The following is a 14,307-nucleotide window of genomic DNA, read 5'->3' as shown; positions in this document are numbered from 1 at the left end:
TTTTGGGTTCGGTTCCGCGGCCGTGTTTTGGGTTCGAACGCGTTTTGGCAAAACCTCACCGAATTATTTTTGTCGGATTCGGGTGTGTTTTGGATTCGGGTGTTTTTTTCCAAAAACACTAAAAAACAGCTTAAATCATAGAATTTGGGGGTCATTTTGATCCCAAAGTATTATTAACCTCAAAAACCATAATTTACACTCATTTTCAGTCTATTCTGAATACCTCACACCTCACAATATTATTTTTAGTCCTAAAATTTGCACCGAGGTCGCTGTGTGAGTAAGATAAGCGACCCTAGTGGCCGACACAAACACCGGGCCCATCTAGGAGTGGCACTGCAGTGTCACGCAGGATGTCCCTTCCAAAAAACCCTCCCCAAACAGCACATGACGCAAAGAAAAAAAGAGGCGCAATGAGGTAGCTGTGTGAGTAAGATTAGCGACCCTAGTTGCCGACACAAACACCGGGCCCATCTAGGAGTGGCACTGCAGTGTCACGCAGGATGGCCCTTCCAAAAAACCCTCCCCAAACAGCACATGACGCAAAGAAAAAAAGAGGCGCAATGAGGTAGCTGACTGTGTGAGTAAGATTAGCGACCCTAGTGGCCGACACAAACACCGGGCACATCTAGGAGTGGCACTGCAGTGTCACGCAGGATGTCCCTTCCAAAAAACCCTCCCCAAACAGCACATGACGCAAAGAAAAAAAGAGGCGCAATGAGGTAGCTGTGTGAGTAAGATTAGCGACCCTAGTGGCCGACACAAACACCGGGCACATCTAGGAGTGGCACTGCAGTGTCACGCAGGATGTCCCTTCCAAAAAACCCTCCCCAAACAGCACATGACGCAAAGAAAAAAAGAGGCGCAATGAGGTAGCTGTGTGAGTAAGATTAGCGACCCTAGTGGCCGACACAAACACCGGGCCCATCTAGGAGTGGCACTGCAGTGTCACGCAGGATGTCCCTTCCAAAAAAACCTCCCCAATCAGCACATGATGCAAAGAAAAAGAAAAGAAAAAAGAGGTGCAAGATGGAATTATCCTTGGGCCCTCCCACCCACCCTTATGTTGTATAAACAAAACAGGACATGCACACTTTAACCAACCCATCATTTCAGTGACAGGGTCTGCCACACGACTGTGACTGATATGACGGGTTGGTTTGGACCCCCCCCAAAAAAGAAGCAATTAATCTCTCCTTGCACAAACTGGCTCTACAGAGGCAAGATGTCCACCTCATCTTCACCCTCCGATATATCACCGTGTACATCCCCCTCCTCACAGATTATCAATTCGTCCCCACTGGAATCCACCATCTCAGCTCCCTGTGTACTTTGTGGAGGCAATTGCTGCTGGTCAATGTCTCCGCGGAGGAATTGATTATAATTCATTTTAATGAACATCATCTTCTCCACATTTTCTGGATGTAACCTCGTACGCCGATTGCTGACAAGGTGAGCGGCGGCACTAAACACTCTTTCGGAGTACACACTTGTGGGAGGGCAACTTAGGTAGAATAAAGCCAGTTTGTGCAAGGGCCTCCAAATTGCCTCTTTTTCCTGCCAGTATAAGTACGGACTGTGTGACGTGCCTACTTGGATGCGGTCACTCATATAATCCTCCACCATTCTATCAATGTTGAGAGAATCATATGCAGTGACAGTAGACGACATGTCCGTAATCGTTGTCAGGTCCTTCAGTCCGGACCAGATGTCAGCATCAGCAGTCGCTCCAGACTGCCCTGCATCACCGCCAGCGGGTGGGCTCGGAATTCTGAGCCTTTTCCTCGCACCCCCAGTTGCGGGAGAATGTGAAGGAGGAGATGTTGACAGGTCGCGTTCCGCTTGACTTGACAATTTTGTCACCAGCAGGTCTTTCAACCCCAGCAGACCTGTGTCTGCCGGAAAGAGAGATCCAAGGTAGGCTTTAAATCTAGGATCGAGCACGGTGGCCAAAATGTAGTGCTCTGATTTCAACAGATTGACCACCCGTGAATCCTTGTTAAGCGAATTAAGGGCTGCATCCACAAGTCCCACATGCCTAGCGGAATCGCTCCGTGTTAGCTCCTTCGTCAATGCCTCCAGCTTCTTCTGCAAAAGCCTGATGAGGGGAATGACCTGACTCAGGCTGGCAGTGTCTGAACTGACTTCACGTGTGGCAAGTTCAAAGGGCATCAGAACCTTGCACAACGTTGAAATCATTCTCCACTGCACTTGAGACAGGTGCATTCCATCTCCTATATCGTGCTCAATTGTATAGGCTTGAATGGCCTTTTGCTGCTCCTCCAACCTCTGAAGCATATAGAGGGTTGAATTCCACCTCGTTACCACTTCTTGCTTCAGATGATGGCAGGGCAGGTTCAGTAGTTTTTGGTGGTGCTCCAGTCTTCTGTACGTGGTGCCTGTACGCCGAAAGTGTCCCGCAATTTTTCTGGCCACCGACAGCATCTCTTGCACGCCCCTGTCGTTTTTTAAAAAATTCTGCACCACCAAATTCAAGGTATGTGCAAAACATGGGACGTGCTGGAATTTGCCCATATTTAATGCACACACAATATTGCTGGCGTTGTCCGATGCCACAAATCCACAGGAGAGTCCAATTGGGGTAAGCCATTCCGCGATGATCTTCCTCAGTTGCCGTAAGAGGTTTTCAGCTGTGTGCGTATTCTGGAAAGCGGTGATACAAAGCGTAGCCTGCCTAGGAAAGAGTTGGCGTTTGCGAGATGCTGCTACTGGTGCCGCCGCTGCTGTTCTTGCGGCGGGAGTCCATACATCTACCCAGTGGGCTGTCACAGTCATATAGTCCTGACCCTGCCCTGCTCCACTTGTCCACATGTCCGTGGTTAAGTGGACATTGGGTACAACTGCATTTTTTAGGACACTGGTGAGTCTTTTTCTGACGTCCGTGTACATTCTCGGTATCGCCTGCCTAGAGAAGTGGAACCTAGATGGTATTTGGTAACGGGGGCACACTGCCTCAATAAATTGTCTAGTTCCCTGTGAGCTAACGGCGGATACCGGACGCACGTCTAACACCAACATAGTTGTCAAGGACTCAGTTATCCGCTTTGCAGTAGGATGACTGCTGTGATATTTCATCTTCCTCGCAAAGGACTGTTGAACAGTCAATTGCTTACTGGAAGTAGTACAAGTGGGCTTACGACTTCCCCTCTGGGATGACCATCGACTCCCAGCGGCAACAACAGCAGCGCCAGCAGCAGTAGGCGTTACACGCAAGGATGCATCGGAGGAATCCCAGGCAGGAGAGGACTCGTCAGACTTGCCAGTGACATGGCCTGCAGGACTATTGGCATTCCTGGGGAAGGAGGAAATTGACACTGAGGGAGTTGGTGGGGTGGTTTGCGTGAGCTTGGTTACAAGAGGAAGGGATTTACTGGTCAGTGGACTGCTTCCGCTGTCACCCAAAGTTTTTGAACTTGTCACTGACTTATTATGAATGCGCTGCAGGTGACGTATAAGGGAGGATGTTCCGAGGTGGTTAACGTCCTTACCCCTACTTATTACAGCTTGACAAAGGGAACACACGGCTTGACACCTGTTGTCCGCATTTCTGGTGAAATACCTCCACACCGAAGAGCTGATTTTTTTGGTATTTTCACCTGGCATGTCAACGGCCATATTCCTCCCACGGACAACAGGTGTCTCCCCGGGTGCCTGACTTAAACAAACCACCTCACCATCAGAATCCTCCTGGTCAATTTCCTCCCCAGCGCCAGCAACACCCATATCCTCCTCATCCTGGTGTACTTCAACACTGACATCTTCAATCTGACTATCAGGAACTGGACTGCGGGTGCTCCTTCCAGCACTTGCAGGGGGCGTGCAAATGGTGGAAGGCGCATGCTCTTCACGTCCAGTGTTGGGAAGGTCAGGCATCGCAACCGACACAATTGGACTCTCCTTGTGGATTTGGGATTTCAAAGAACGCACAGTTCTTTGCGGTGCTTTTGCCAGCTTGAGTCTTTTCAGTTTTCTAGCGAGAGGCTGAGTGCTTCCATCCTCATGTGAAGCTGAACCACTAGCCATGAACATAGGCCAGGGCCTCAGCCGTTCCTTGCCACTCCGTGTGGTAAATGGCATATTGGCAAGTTTACGCTTCTCCTCCGACAATTTTATTTTAGGTTTTGGAGTCCTTTTTTTTCTGATATTTGGTGTTTTGGATTTGACATGCTCTGTACTATGACATTGGGCATCGGCCTTGGCAGACGACGTTGCTGGCATTTCATCGTCTCGGCCATGACTAGTGGCAGCAGCTTCAGCACGAGGTGGAAGTGGATCTTGATCTTTCCCTAATTTTGGAACCTCAACTTTTTTGTTCTCCATATTTTATAGGCAGAACTAAAAGGCACCTCAGGTAAACAATGGAGATGGATGGATTGGATACTAGTATACAATTATGGACGGACTGCCACGGTTAGGTGGTATAAAAAAACCACGGTTAGGTGGTATATAATACAATTATGGATGGACGGACTGCCTGCCGAGTGCCGACACAGAGGTAGCCACAGCCGTGAACTACCGCACTGTACACTGGTTGATAAAGAGATAGTAGTATACTCGTAACAACTAGTATGACGACGGTATAAAGAATGAAAAAAAAACCACGGTTAGGTGGTATATATTATAATACAATTATGGTTGGACGGACTGCCTGCCGAGTGCCGACACAGAGGTAGCCACAGCCGTGAACTACCGCACTGTACACTGGTTGATAAAGAGATAGTAGTATACTCGTAACAACTAGTATGACGACGGTATAAAGAATGAAAAAAAAACCACGGTTAGGTGGTATATATTATAATACAATTATGGTTGGACGGACTGCCTGCCGAGTGCCGACACAGAGGTAGCCACAGCCGTGAACTACCGCACTGTACACTGGTTGATAAAGAGATAGTAGTATACTCGTAACAACTAGTATGACGACGGTATAAAGAATGAAAAAAAAAACCACGGTTAGGTGGTATATATTATAATACAATTATGGATGGACGGACTGCCTGCCGAGTGCCGACACAGAGGTAGCCACAGCCGTGAACTACCGCACTGTACACTGGTTGATAAAGAGATAGTAGTATACTCGTAACAACTAGTATGACGACGGTATAAAGAATGAAAAAAAAACCACGGTTAGGTGGTATATATTATAATACAATTATGGTTGGACGGACTGCCTGCCGAGTGCCGACACAGAGGTAGCCACAGCCGTGAACTACCGCACTGTACACTGGTTGATAAAGAGATAGTAGTATACTCGTAACAACTAGTATGACGACGGTATAAAGAATGAAAAAAAAACCACGGTTAGGTGGTATATAATACAATTATGGTTGGACGGACTGCCTGCCGAGTGCCGACACAGAGGTAGCCACAGCCGTGAACTACCGCACTGTACACTGGTTGATAAAGAGATAGTAGTATACTCGTAACAACTAGTATGACGACGGTATAAAGAATGAAAAAAAACCCACGGTTAGGTGGTATATATTATAATACAATTATGGTTGGACGGACTGCCTGCCGAGTGCCGACACAGAGGTAGCCACAGCCGTGAACTACCGCACTGTACACTGGTTGATAAAGAGATAGTAGTATACTCGTAACAACTAGTATGACGACGGTATAAAGAATGAAAAAAAAACCACGGTTAGGTGGTATATATTATAATACAATTATGGATGGACGGACTGCCTGCCGAGTGCCGACACAGAGGTAGCCACAGCCGTGAACTACCGCACTGTACACTGGTTGATAAAGAGATAGTAGTATACTCGTAACAACTAGTATGACGACGGTATAAAGAATGAAAAAAAAACCACGGTTAGGTGGTATATATTATAATACAATTATGGTTGGACGGACTGCCTGCCGAGTGCCGACACAGAGGTAGCCACAGCCGTGAACTACCGCACTGTACACTGGTTGATAAAGAGATAGTAGTATACTCGTAACAACTAGTATGACGACGGTATAAAGAATGAAAAAAAAACCACGGTTAGGTGGTATATATTATAATACAATTATGGATGGACGGACTGCCTGCCGAGTGCCGACACAGCCGTGAACTACCGCACTGTACTGTGTCTGCTGCTAATATAGACTGGTTGATAAAGAGATAGTATACAATACTACTAATATACTGGTGGTCAGGCACTGGTCACCACTAGTCACACTGGCAGTGGCACTCCTGCAGCAAAAGTGTGCACTGTTTAATTTTAATATAATATTATTTATCATGTACTCCTGGCTCCTGCTATAACAACCTGCAGTGCTCCCCAGTCTCCCCCACAATTATAAGCTTTATATACAATACATTGATGTGCAGCACACTGGGCTGAGCAGTGCACACAGACTGAGTCACTGTGTGACTGTGTATCGTTTTTTTCAGGCAGAGAACGGATATATTAAATAAAACAAACAACTGCACTGTCTCTGGTGGTCACTGGTCACTGTGGTCGTCAGTCACTAAACTCTGTCTGCACTCTCTTCTAATCTACAGTATCACAGCAATCTCTCTCTCTCTTCTAAATCTAATCTAAATGGAGAGGACGCCAGCCACGTCCTCTCCCTATCAATCTCAATGCACGTGTGAAAATAGCGGCGATGCGCGGCTCCTTATATAGAATCCGAGTCTCGCGATAGAATCCGAGCCTCGCGAGAATCCGACAGCGTCATGATGACGTTCGGGCGCGCTCGGGTTAACCGAGCAAGGCGGGAAGATCCGAGTCGCTCGGACCCGTGAAAAAAAAAGTGAAGTTCGTGCGGGTTCGGATTCAAAGAAACCGAACCCGCTCATCTCTACCAAAACCATGAAATCTCCGTCCTCCGGACTGGAGATCACTGCCCTGAGAAATTCCATCTTGAAATTGAATTTCTTTAGGAAGAAATTGAGGGATTTCAGATTTAAGATTGGTCTGACTGAGCCGTCCGGCTTCGGGACCACGAAGAGGCTTGAATAAAAACCTTCTGTCACGATCCGGGTATCTGGACACCATTTCTTACCCATCAGATGCCTCCTAAGGCTGGCTCAGCGCTCCAGGACCGGATCCCATCTGTTATCCTAATGTTCACATTCCTGCATCCTCTCCTGTCTCTCTGAGACGCTGTCACAGTAACGCCTTATTACATCTGGCATGGCGTCTCCCGCGGCCTCCGCCGCCGTCCCTGAGCTTCTGCATGCAGAGTGTCAGAGTGGCGATTACGTCAGCCGCGGTCTCCGCTGTGTCCGCGTGGTTGGATGTGCACTTGTCAGCCGGGCGTCTCCTGTCTCCAGTGGCCGGCGCCGCCATTACTGTTTTCATTACCACATGGATTACAAACCAAACTTCCCTCCAAGTGTCTGCATGGGCGCAGCCATCTTGGACTCTGTCAGCTGATCATTTCCTCCAATCTGTTGTCAGTATTGTTAATCTGCATAATTGCCTAGCCAATCCCTTCCTTGCTGCAGGTATAAATACACTGTGCCTGAGCAAGGAAGGCGTCAGTGCTTTGGTTGTCAAACCTAGTTCCTGTTTGTCTCTCTCCTGTGATTGTCTTCCAGGTTCCAGCTCCTGTCTCAAGACTTCCACCATAGAGACCCGCACCAGCATTCCACCTGCGGTGTAGCCTGACTCTCTGATCCATTGTGGATTCATCTGTTTCCAGCTTCAACATTACCTGCTTCCAGCTCAGCTTCCAGCAGAGTACAGCTTCTCTTAAAGGGCCGGTGTCCTTTCTACACTTTACCACTCTCCACCGGTATTATTATTTCTCCGCTCTCAAACTCTACATTTTACTCATATTGCATCGCTCTCAAGCTTCATTTATTATTTAACTGGTTCCAGCCAGTATCCACTCCGTGTTAACAACAGTCTGGTTCCAGCCAGTATCCACAGCAGCTGTTTTATCTTCAGCAACCCAGCTTTTCCTGGAACACCAGCTGGTACTATCCTGGGTTATCTCCATTGCTACAGTCGGGCCTGGTAAGGACTTTCCATCTAGAAGATTATAAGAACTATCTCACACTACCAGTGCCCTGTGGCTCCTGCCACCCTGTAGTACCCAGGAACTGTATTTATTCTTTGCTGACTTTTATGTTTTCTTTTACTGCTGCTGTGTTGCGGAGTTGTCATAATAAGCATCATTGACTTTTATCCAAGTTGTCGTGGTCACGCCTTCGGGCAGTTATTATTCATGTTACTTACATGTCCAGGGGTCTGATACAACCTCCCGGGTTCCGGTACATCTCAGCCCCTACAACTGAGGCTGCCTCCCGTCAGCTCAGGCCCTCAGTTGTGACACCTTCTCCCTGCTGACTAAGGCCAATTTGAACAATCGGTGAGGGGGAACGTCTTGAAACCCCAGTTTGTACCCTTGGGACACTATTTGTAAAACCCACGAGTCCAGGTCCGAATGAATCCAGAACTGACTGAAGAGTTTTAGACGTGCCCCCACTGGTGTGGGCTCCTGCAAGAAAGCCCCAGTGTCATGCAGTGGATTTGGCAGAAGCAGAGGACAATCTCTGGTCCTGCGATCTTGAAGAGGCTACAGACCTCTTCCTTTTCCTTCCTCTACCTGCAAAGAAAGGGGAATCTTAACTTCTTGCATATCTATTGGGCCAAAATGACTGCGGTAGATAATGATGCGTCTTCATCCGTTGAGAGGGAACATAGGGCAAGAAGGTTGACTTACCATTGAAATGAGGATGCATCTTGCTGCCTTTCCAATGAAGCAAGTTTAATTTAGTAATAGGTGAAAAACCATCCCTACAAAGGTGTTAATCAGAGACTTGGCTTTGTGGACACTTTTCAGAGAACAAATTTGTTAGCATAAAAATAAAGCCAGAAAATGAAGAGCTGTTTAATCACGCAATTTGATTTTTTTGCCAGCATATTTCTTTTTCTCTGCAACCCACTGCTAAATTGTGCTTCCTAGATGTTTTTATAAAATCACTGAATCAAATCTAACTCTGATTACATCAGAGAAGGCCAGGTACCCTACACCATAACAGGGGGTATGAAATTTGACTTGTCTACTTAAAGATCACCAAAATCTGATAACAAGGTCAATTACATCCCTGGGTGGGATTGAACCACCAACCTTTTGGTTAATAGCCGTACACACTAATTGATTGAGACACTTTGCAAAAGTCCATACTGACAAAGGCTAATAAGCATTCATCTAAAACGTTTCCTAGAAAAACTTAAAAAAGTCAATAATCTGGAGAGTTTTTGTAAGATGTTTCTTCTATCAACCAACGAAGAAACACATTGGTACTTTCCCATGATGATTGAGTGCTTCAGGATCTCTTGCACTTACATGTGCAGCAGAGTACAGCAATGGAAGCATGCTGGGCCCATAACCCAGAGGTAGGCAGATTGAAACTATCCTCTGCTATATGCATTTTTTTGTTTGTTAATTAAAGTAATCCAAAACAGTGGCGCACCCAGGGGGGGTTTTAGCTGCATGAGTATTATTAATGACTGTCTAGCGTCCTCTGCAGCCTGCTGTCTTCCTGGTGGCACTTGCAAGTGCAATAAAAGTTTACTTTTTTTTAATTATAGTACATATATATCCATGTGCCTACATATATACACATGTATATACATACGTACGTACGTACGTACGTACATACATACATATAAACACACACACACACACACACACACATATGATATATATATATATACATGTGTATATATATGTGTACTGTATGTGTGTGTATATATATATATATATATATATATATATGTATGCATGTTTAATATGCTATGTATATGTGTATATGGATTCACTATGATCTCCCGGCCTCCCGGCGACCAGCATACCGGTGCCGGGAGGCCGGCTTACCAACAGTGTGGCGAGCGCAAATGAGACCCTTGCGGGCTCGCTGCGCTCGCCATGCTACGTGCGCCACACTATTCTATTCTCCCTCCAGGGGGGTCGTGGACCCCCACGAGGTAGAATAAGTGTCGGTATGCCGGCGGTCAGGCTCCCGGCGCCGGTATGCTGGTCGCCGGGAGCCCGACCGCCGGCATACTGAAGACCACCCGTGTATATGTATATGTATGTGTGTGTGTATGTGTGTGTATATATATATATATATATATATGTGTGTGTGTAGATATATGTGTATATATATATATATATATATATATATGTGTACATATATATATATATATATATATATATATATATACACACACACAGACACACTAGTTTTACGGACCCAGCATATACTGGGTCACCTCAGTCCCCACCCCCGTGATTGGCTCCGCCCAGTTCTGGAAACCCCCCCATGCAAATCCTGCGTTTGCCACTGCAAAACTGGGATTGATATTTTGGCTCTTTTATTTTTACTTAAAGTACAATAACTTTTACCATTTTAATTTGTTTTTATAGTATATTGACAGTATTGTTTTCTTTCAAAAATCCACTTAATTTTCTTTACCCTATTATTAAAATGGTAATTGACAAAAACAAACTACATTGTCACCAGAAGAGCAATACAAAATGTACAAGTGATATATTAAAATCATCTTTCCAGCTTGAATTTCAATGATGCATTGGGGCAACGATTTTGTGAGAAACATCTTCACCCTTAAATAAAGATTTTCTTAATTCCTTACCTGTGTGCTAATTAGATATCACCTTGTTTTCACATTAAACAGACTTCCACATGAGAAAGCAGCAAGGATGCAGTGGCGTTAATGTTTCCTGGTGTCAACCTGTATTATTTCAGTAGACATTGAAATGAGGATGCATCTTGCTGCCTTTCCAATGAAGCAAGTTTAATTTAGTAATAGGTGAAAAACCATCCTTACAAAGGTGTTAATCAGAGACTTGGCTTTGTGGACACTTTTCAGAGAACAAATTTGTTAGCATAAAAATAAAGCCAGAAAATAAAGAGCTGTTTAATCACTCAATTGGATTTTTCTGCCAGCATATTTTTTTTCTCTGCAACCCACTGCTAAATTGTGCTTCCTAGCTGTTTTTATAAAATCACTGAATCAAATCTAACTCTGATTACATCAGAGAAGACCAGGTACCCTACACCATAACAGGGGGTTTGAAATTTTGACTTGTCTACTTAAAGATCACCAAAATCTGATAACAAGGTCAATTACGTACCTGGGTGGGATTGATCCACCAACCTTTTGGTTAATAGCCGTACACACTAACTGATTGCGCCACAGAGACACATTGCAAAAGTATATACTGACAAGGTCTAATAAGCATTCATCTAAAACGTTTCCTAGAAAAACTTTAAAAAGTCAATAATCTGGAGAGTTTTTGTAAGATGTTTCTTCCATCAACCAACGAATAAACACATTGGTACTTTCCCATGATGAGTGAGTGTTTCAGGATCTCTTGCACTTACATGTGCAGCAGAGTACAGCAATGGAAGCATGCTGGGCCCATAACCCAGAGGTAGGCAGATTGAAACTATCCTCTGCTATATGCTTTTTTTTTGTTAATTAAAGTAATCCAAAACTGGGATTGATATTTTGGCTCTTTTATTTTTACTTAAAGTACAATAACTTTTACCATTTTAATTTGTTTTAATAGTATATTGACAGTATTGATTTCTTTCAAAAATCCACTTAATTTTCTTTACCCTATTATTAAAATGGTAATTGACAAAAACAAACTACATTGTCACCAGAAGAGCAATACAAAATGTACAAGTGATATATTAAAATCATCTTTCCAGCTTGAATTTCAATGATGCATTGGGGCAATGATTTTGTGAGAAACATCTTCACCCTTAAATAAAGATTTTCTTAATTCCTTACCTGTGTGATAATTAGATATCACCTTGTTTTCGCATTAAACATACTTCCACATGAGAAAGCAGCAAGGATGCAGTGGCGTTAATGTTTCCTGGTGTCAACTTGTATTATTTCACGAGACATTGAAATGAGGATGCATCTTGCTGCCTTTCCAATGAAGCAAGTTTAATTTAGTAATAGGTGAAAAACCATCCCTACAAAGGTGTTAATCAGAGACTTGGCTTTGTGGACACTTTTCAGAGAACAAATTTGTTAGCATAAAAATAAAGCCAGAAAATGAAGAGCTGTTTAATCACTCAATTGGATTTTTCTGCCAGCATATTTTTTTTCTCTGCAAACCACTGCTAAATTGTGCTTCCTAGCTGTTTTTATAAAATCAATGAATCAAATCTAACTCTGATTACATCAGAGAAGGCCAGGTACCCTACACCATAACAGGGGGTTTGAAATTTTGACTTGTCTACTTAAAGATCACCAAAATCTGATAACAAGGTCAATTACATCCCTGGGTGGGATTGAACCACCAACCTTCTAGTTAATAGCCGTACACACTAACTGATTGCGCCACAGAGACACTTTGCGAAAGTGCATACTGACAAACGCTAATAAGCATTCATCTAAAACGTTTCCTAGAAAAACTTTAAAAAGTCAATAATCTGGAGAGTTTTTGTAAGATGTTTCTTCCATCAACCAATGAAGAAACACATTGGTACTTTCCCATGATGAGTGAGTGCTTCAGGATCTCTTGCACTTACATGTGCAGCAGAGTACAGCAATGGAAGCATGCTGGGCTCATAACCCAGAGGTAGGCAGATTGAAACTATCCTCTGCTGTATGCTTTTTTTTTAATTAAAGTAATCCAAAACTGGGATTGATATTTTGGCTCTTTTATTTTTACTTAAAGTACAATAACTTTTACCATTTTAATTTGTTTTAATAGTATATTGACAGTATTGTTTTCTTTCAAAAATCCACTTAATTTTCTTTACCCTATTATTAAAATGGTAATTGACAAAAACAAACTACATTGTCACCTGAAGAGCAATACAAAATGTACAAGTGATATATTAAAATCATCTTTCCAGCTTGAATTTCAATGATGCATTGGGGCAACGATTTTGTGAGAAACATCTTCACCCTTAAATAAAGATTTTCTTAATTCCTTACCTGTGTGCTAATTATATATCACCTTGTTTTCACATTAAACAGACTTCCACATGAGAAAGCAGCAAGGATGCAGTGGCGTTAATGTTTCCTGGTGTCAACCTGTATTATTTCAGTAGACATTGAAATGAGGATGCATCTTGCTGCCTTTCCAATGAAGCAAGTTTAATTTAGTAATAGGTGAAAAACCATCCTTACAAAGGTGTTAATCAGAGACTTGGCTTTGTGGACACTTTTCAGAGAACAAATTTGTTAGCATAAAAATAAAGCCAGAAAATAAAGAGCTGTTTAATCACTCAATTGGATTTTTCTGCCAGCATATTTTTTTTCTCTGCAACCCACTGCTAAATTGTGCTTCCTAGCTGTTTTTATAAAATCACTGAATCAAATCTAACTCTGATTACATCAGAGAAGGCCAGGTACCCTACACAATAAGAGGGGGTTTGAAATTTTGACTTGTCTACTTAAATATCACCAAAATCTGATCACAAAGTCAATTAAGTCCCTGGGTGGGATTGAACCACCAACCTTTTGGTTAATAGCCGAATACACTAACCGATTGCGCCACAGAGACACTTTGCAAAAAGTACATACTGACAAAGGCTAATAAGCATACATCTAGAACGTTTCCTAGAAAAACATTAAAAAATCAATAATCTGGAGAGTTTTTGTAAGATGTTTCTTCCATCAACCAACGAATAAACACATTGGTACTTTCCCATGATGAGTGAGTGCTTCAGGATCTCTTGCACTTACATGTGCAGCAGAGTACAGCAATGGAAGCATGCTGGGCCCATAACCAAGAGGTAGGCAGATTGAAACTATCCTCTGCTATATGCTTTTTTTTTGTTAATTAAAGTAATCCAAAACTGGGATTGATATTTTGGCTCTTTTATTTTTACTTAAAGTACAATAACTTTTACCATTTTAATTTGTTTTAATAGTATATTGACAGTATTGATTTCTTTCAAAAATCCACTTAATTTTCTTTACCCTATTATTAAAATGGTAATTGACAAAAACAAACTACATTGTCACCAGAAGAGCAATACAAAATGTACAAGTGATATATTAAAATCATCTTTCCAGCTTGAATTTCAATGATGCATTGGGGCAATGATTTTGTGAGAAACATCTTAACCCTTAAATAAAGATTTTCTTAATTCCTTACCTGTGTGATAATTAGATATCACCTTGTTTTCGCATTAAACAGACTTCCACATGAGAAAGCAGCAAGGATGCAGTGGCGTTAATGTTTCCTGGTGTCAACTTGTATTATTTCACGAGACATTGAAATGAGGATGCATCTTGCTACCTTTCCAATGAAGCAAGTTTAATTTAGTAATAGGTGAAA

The sequence above is a fragment of the Pseudophryne corroboree genome, unplaced genomic scaffold (genome assembly GCF_028390025.1).
Source record: "Pseudophryne corroboree isolate aPseCor3 unplaced genomic scaffold, aPseCor3.hap2 scaffold_421, whole genome shotgun sequence".
In the NCBI taxonomy this organism is placed as follows: Eukaryota; Metazoa; Chordata; class Amphibia; order Anura; family Myobatrachidae; genus Pseudophryne; species Pseudophryne corroboree.
Note: the sequence above shows the minus strand (reverse complement) of the source record.